This window comes from Bidens hawaiensis, unplaced genomic scaffold, assembly GCF_021521415.1.
Source record: "Bidens hawaiensis isolate Kalapana, Puna unplaced genomic scaffold, B.hawaiensis_p1.1 tig00002380_1, whole genome shotgun sequence".
Taxonomy (NCBI): domain Eukaryota; kingdom Viridiplantae; phylum Streptophyta; class Magnoliopsida; order Asterales; family Asteraceae; genus Bidens; species Bidens hawaiensis.
In genome coordinates, this window is record NW_027491129.1 from 339,466 (window position 1) to 345,465 (window position 6,000).

The window sequence follows — 6,000 nt, forward strand, 5'->3', positions numbered from 1 at the left end:
TTTTCTTTTATAAGATAAACCTTTAGTTAAATCTTATTTACTTTTCTTTAAAACCCTACGTTTCTTCTTCTTTAAGAAACGTATATTTTTCTTTTCTTTATTATTTAAGAATTATCATAATAACATAAATAATATTTTATAACAAAGATTAATATAATAACCACATTGATATTTTATTCATATTCCTTTCTTTTTTTTCTTTGTTATGTTTTCTTTTATTTATCGAGGTATCGAGTATTTCCTCGACTTTGGGTTTTAAGCCTTTTAATAATTTATTATTATTTTATTCGGGCATTATGCCTACCTTCGTTGGCATATAAAACCCTATACAATTGAGCAGCACTTCGACGCCGCTTCATTTTCCAATGCTTCTTGATCAACACTTTCGCACGCAAATCGAGACGCACCAAAATTTCACCACACGTCGACACCCTATACGAGGCGGGTCGGCGGGACGTCGGGATGAAATGTTTTTCAAGACAACATCGTCGGTACTACGGGGTTAGATTGGTTTGGCACGAAAATCGAGGAAATTAGACACGGAAATCGAGGTGATCGAGGGCACACTTTACGAGGTGGTTTCTAGTGAGAGAGTGGATGATTTAGAGAGAGAAAGGAGCTGTGAAAATGGTGTGAGGAATGAGGAAACCCATGGCCGCTATTTATAGGCAAAATCAGAAGGCTCATCGCGATACGCGATGGCCTTTGTTTAGCCCGTCACGTATCGCGACGTAGGCACTCCTCATCATCACTAGCTTTGCCACGTGGCGGACATGATGCCACATGGCGATACATTGTGCCACCGCTTGACACGTGGTAACACGTGTCTTGGTCTATCAGACCACGTCATCGCGATACGCGATGATGTTGGATCCTCGGCGATCGCGTATCGCCATGGACCATTTTTCTTGGGTTCATAACCATGCCCATCGCGATACGCGATAGGCTTGTCTTCTATTCCGTCGCGTATCGCTATGGTGCAGGAAATCAGATTTTTCAGTTTAAGCCCTTGAATTATTGAAACTTGCTATTTTTGATTCGATATTTTCACGATGTTACATCCTTCGCACAATGGAATGAATCTCGTACGCGAGATTCACTCTTAGAACAAGTGGGGGTACTTTTTCTTCATTTCGGATTCAAGTTCCCAAGCATATTTGGGGCCTCGTCGTGAGTCCCACTTTACTTTCATGATTTTCAAAGTTCATCTTATTAATTTCTTTGTTTTCGAATCTTCTATTTGTATTGGTCGTTCTACAAATTTAAATTTTCGTTTATTTTTACGTCTTTTAACAGCATTGACAAAGATTCATCGGCTAGACACTTTCGCAAATTAAAGACGTGGAATACATCGTGTATCCCTTGAATTTCCTCGGGTAGTCGCAATAGGTATGCAACATTACCAATTCGTTCAAGTACCTCGTAGGGTCCAACTAATCGAGGACTTAGCTTTCCTTTCTTACTGAAGTGAACAACGCCTTTCCATGGCGAGACTTTCAAAAGAACTTTATCACCTACGTTAAATTCTAACAGCTTACGACGGACGTCGACCTAACTCTTTTGGCAATCACGTGCCGTTTTAAGTCGTTCACAGATTTGTAGAACTTTGTCGGTGGTTTCTTGGACTATCTCAGGTCCAGACAATTGATTATCTCCGGTTTCAGACCAGCACACGGGCACTCTATATTTTTGGACATACAACGCTTCGAACGGTGTGGCTGTAATACTCGTGTGATAATTGTTATACGAGAATTCCATTAGGGGTAGATGGTCGTACCAACTTCCACCTAGATCTATCACACAAGAGCGGAGCATATTTTCCAACATTTGAATCATCCTTTCGCTTCGCCCATCGATTTGTGGATGATAGGCGGTACTAAGGTTTAATTTTGTGCTTAACGCTTGTTGGAAGCTTTTCCAGAAGTGAGACGTAAAACGACCGTCTCGATCAGAAATTATAGAAAACGATACTCCATGTAAAGCAACGATTTTTTCACATAGATAAGCGCTAATCTATCAATTGAGTACGATTCATTGATGGGTATGAAGTGTACGGATTATGTTAGTCTATCCACAATAACCCAAATAGCATTATGTTGTCAAGTTGTTTTCGGGAGTTTCTTGATGAAGTCCATGGTTATTAATTACCACTTCCAAACGAGAAGTTCGGGTTGCTGAAGCAATCCCGATGGCTGTTGGTGTTCATCCTTGACTTTCAAGTTAAATATCTCGCAACATGCGTAGCGATGTCCTTTTTATTCCACTGGTAATTTGCTTTCGGTTTTGGTACATTTTGTCACTACTGGGGTGCATCATGTACTTGGACTTGTGAGCTTCTCTCATGATCTTTTCACGCAAATCTCCAACGATTGGACCCGAATTCAGTTTCCCATCCTAAGTATACCATCGTCACCTTCGAGTAGCAAGTCAATGGTGTTGTTACGTTTTTCGTCAGAGATTTTGTTTTCATTGATTGCTTGAATTTGAGCTAAACGGATTTGTTCGATCAGATCTACCTTGGAGCTCTAACAATTGTGCTCGAACTCTTTTTTGTTGAGTCAAGAATTTGACATGAAATAACTTAAGGAAGAATAAGGGAGATTGGAATCTTCTCAACACTCCTTTAAAACGGCTAAGTATGGAAACCAAACACACTTAGACATCCGAGCAGGGCTTTACTTGTCCTACTAAGGTATTTTGTCCATCGGGCAAGGTTATCTCCTTGAAGTCTTCTTAAGTGATGGTCCGAGAATAATTCACTTTGTCTAGCAAATGTGTTCTTCAAGTCAAGCACAATTTGTTACTAGCAAACCCTTGACTTAACCAAGCTTTTGAAGCCAAGTATTTAGAATATCTAGCAAGGTTTGATTAATAAATAGTAGTCCGAGCATCCTTGTTGAAAGTGATCAAGAAATATTCTAAGTACTTTCTCAAGTAAGGGGCAACTCCGAGCAAGCTACGGTGGTACCAGCACATTTCAAACAGTGTTACTAGCACACTTGGTTTGCTTAATAAGTTATTATTTAACAAAGTGTTGAAGAGATTCATGAATAACAGTTTGCTCGTAGGATCATAACGTGCAAAGTTTGCTATGGCCAAGATGATTGAAGTTTTATATGTGAGTATTTTCTAAGGAAAATACTCTAAGTAAAGTCTACCCAGGGAACTGTTTACCAGCACACTTCAAGGTTACCAGGTCTGCTCGTAGAAGACAAATGGCACAAAGTGTGCCCAAAGACCTGTTTTTACAATTATAATGTTTTTGAAGATGTAATATGTTTATGTACCAATCATTAGGGTTTCTAGAAGGAATGACAAGTGTCAGGTGGTGGCACTACAACAAAAAGTGCTTTTTAGGACCTTTTTGTCTGGGACGCTTGTAAAATAGGGTCCTAAAATCTATTTAATAGGACAAATAAACATTTGGGGTCATTTTACAATATACGCTACAGAATCGGTGTCCTAAAAAGTTATTTAATAGGATGGATGATTCTTTGGGGTCGTATTATCATATAACTTAATAAGACACTTAAAATGTAAATCTTAATAAAGTAATTTATAAGACATGTAGTTGTTGTTGTCCCATTAGGACACTTTATCACTAGAGGTCTTAATATAACATAACTTAATAGGACATCTTAACTTGTAGTTAAGTCATAAATGTTTGGTGTTACAGGACCCTTTCTAGTCGAATTCATATAAGAACATAACTTAATTTTACATTTTACACTATGCTTTTATAACTTTAACCTTTATAAGATGCATAATCATTTTGGTGTTATTATAATAAACCGTAATAGGACATTTGATATTTTAGTCATAAAACGTCTGGTTTATCGGATGCTTATTCGCTAGAGTTTTGTTATAACATAACTTAACAAGACACTTGACACTTGAGTCTTATAACTTTAACCTTTATACGACGTTTAATCATTGTGGTGTTTGGTAGCAGAATTAAAACAAAATGCGGGTGAGTCTATTAAAACTAAATGCGGGCGAGTCATGTTCGTTACGGTGGCGTCGATTGGTAAAATCGAGCGTTGGTAAAACTTGAGCGTTGTTGGTCCACCTCATTGAGGGGGTCAGTCTGTGCGAGTTGTTCGTTGTTCGTTACGTTCGTCATATTATTTTATAATCAAAACTAAGTCGTTTTGATGAGTTTTGCGTATAAGGTTATACGGCTAACAGCATCGTATTCCTCTTATATAGTTTTATTTATATAAATTTATTTATAATTTACCTAAAAACATAAGATATCATTATTGTTAGCAAAAAGAAAAAAATGCATAAAAGTATGCATGTTTCTAACATGGATCGAACACCTGAGCCGAGCTCGAGGGCGTGCCCGATTCTGCTCGTTTGCACCCCCGACTTTTTGGTGCCTTGTGGACAAAGTTAGTTTGTAGTTTCGTGTTATTTACTTGATAAACAAAACTAACCATATTAGTTGGTCAAACCCACACCCAATTATGACCTCAATAGTTCCCTCAACATTTGTTCTCGGTTCAAAAACCGAATTTGTAATCAGGTTTGATTTTAACCGCTGTGACTCGGTTTAGCCTTTTGTTAAACTGGTTTAAAAGTCGGATAATGCACTCCCATATATGGTAGACTAGGCTTTGCGATTTAAAAGGTGATAGCGGCGTAACTTGTTGCTCGCTTACCCATTATCCAGATGTAGTTGGTGTTCATATGTTTAAGAATTTAATCTAATATATATAATTTCAAAAAGGGCATTTTAACTTATTAGACGCAACTGAATTATAAACCAAATAACGAATTCGGTTTCGATTAAAGACTAAACCGTAAACCGACCTTGTAATTAAGTTTAATTTTAAATATAGATACAAATCAAGATTTTCAAACAATAATCTCTCATGTTAATACTTAAAACAAATATTTTAAACGCATAAGCATCAGCGGACCGAACCATAAACCACATCCTCTGTAAATTAAACAAAAACAATATTCATCTATGCTAACGAATCAGCAACCGAAAACTATTTATTTATATAATAATAAAAGTGGGAGGATTGTGCATTCAATATTTGTTTTTCCTGCATATGTTGTTGTACGCTTTTGTTTGTGATGCACATGTATTTTCCTTTTCCCTTGCATGTGTCCTCTTATTTAGTTCTTCCCTTATTTGATTGTCACTATTTCTCTGTCTACCATCGCTGGTCGGAGGTAACGACATCTCTCCCACTCCCTCTCTCTGTCCTAATTTGGGAATCATCCTATTAGAGACTTTAGAGTCACTGTTTGCTGTCTTCGAACTAATGCTATCAGCGCCGACTTACTTTTAGGGTTTGCTTCTATGTTGCATGAAATTTCAAAGGATATAACATGAATTCCATGGAATTGAAGTTCTCAATTACAAAACAAACACTCTGTTAGATAATGGGACATACTTTATTGACTATAATTTTTAACGCGTTAGAAACAAGCAAATGCACGAATGTTTATTTAGAATAATAATAATAACCGAATGAAAGGTGTAATCGATTGTGCTATTGTGTAAGCCAATATGTTGGACGAGTTGTGTGTTATTGGTGGTCTATAATATGACATTGGTGTTAAAACTAATTTTTGGCATATTGCCTTATTTTCTTGCCTCATTGGTGCAGTTTGTACAACTTATTTGTTGTTTGTGGTCATTGGGTCATTGTGAAAGGAACTTTACAGCAACTGGATGATGTCTACTCAATTAATCGATCAGGTATTGATGTCTTTATAACTTACTATGCATTTTCCTTTAGTTTTTTTGCTTCGTTATTGTAGTAAATTTGTTTGTATGGGTTCTTAGCTGTTTGTTGCCGAGTGTTACCTTATTTTCTTTTCGTGGTGGGTTGTCTGATTTTTTTAGCTGCATTTGTACTCTGTTTTGTCATGTGTTATTTAATGATTACTGTGGTTTTGTAATAGGTTTTTATCGTTATTGGTGGCATACTCTATTTGCTTTCGGTACAAGGTGGCTGTTGGCTTTGTCATATAAGGTAT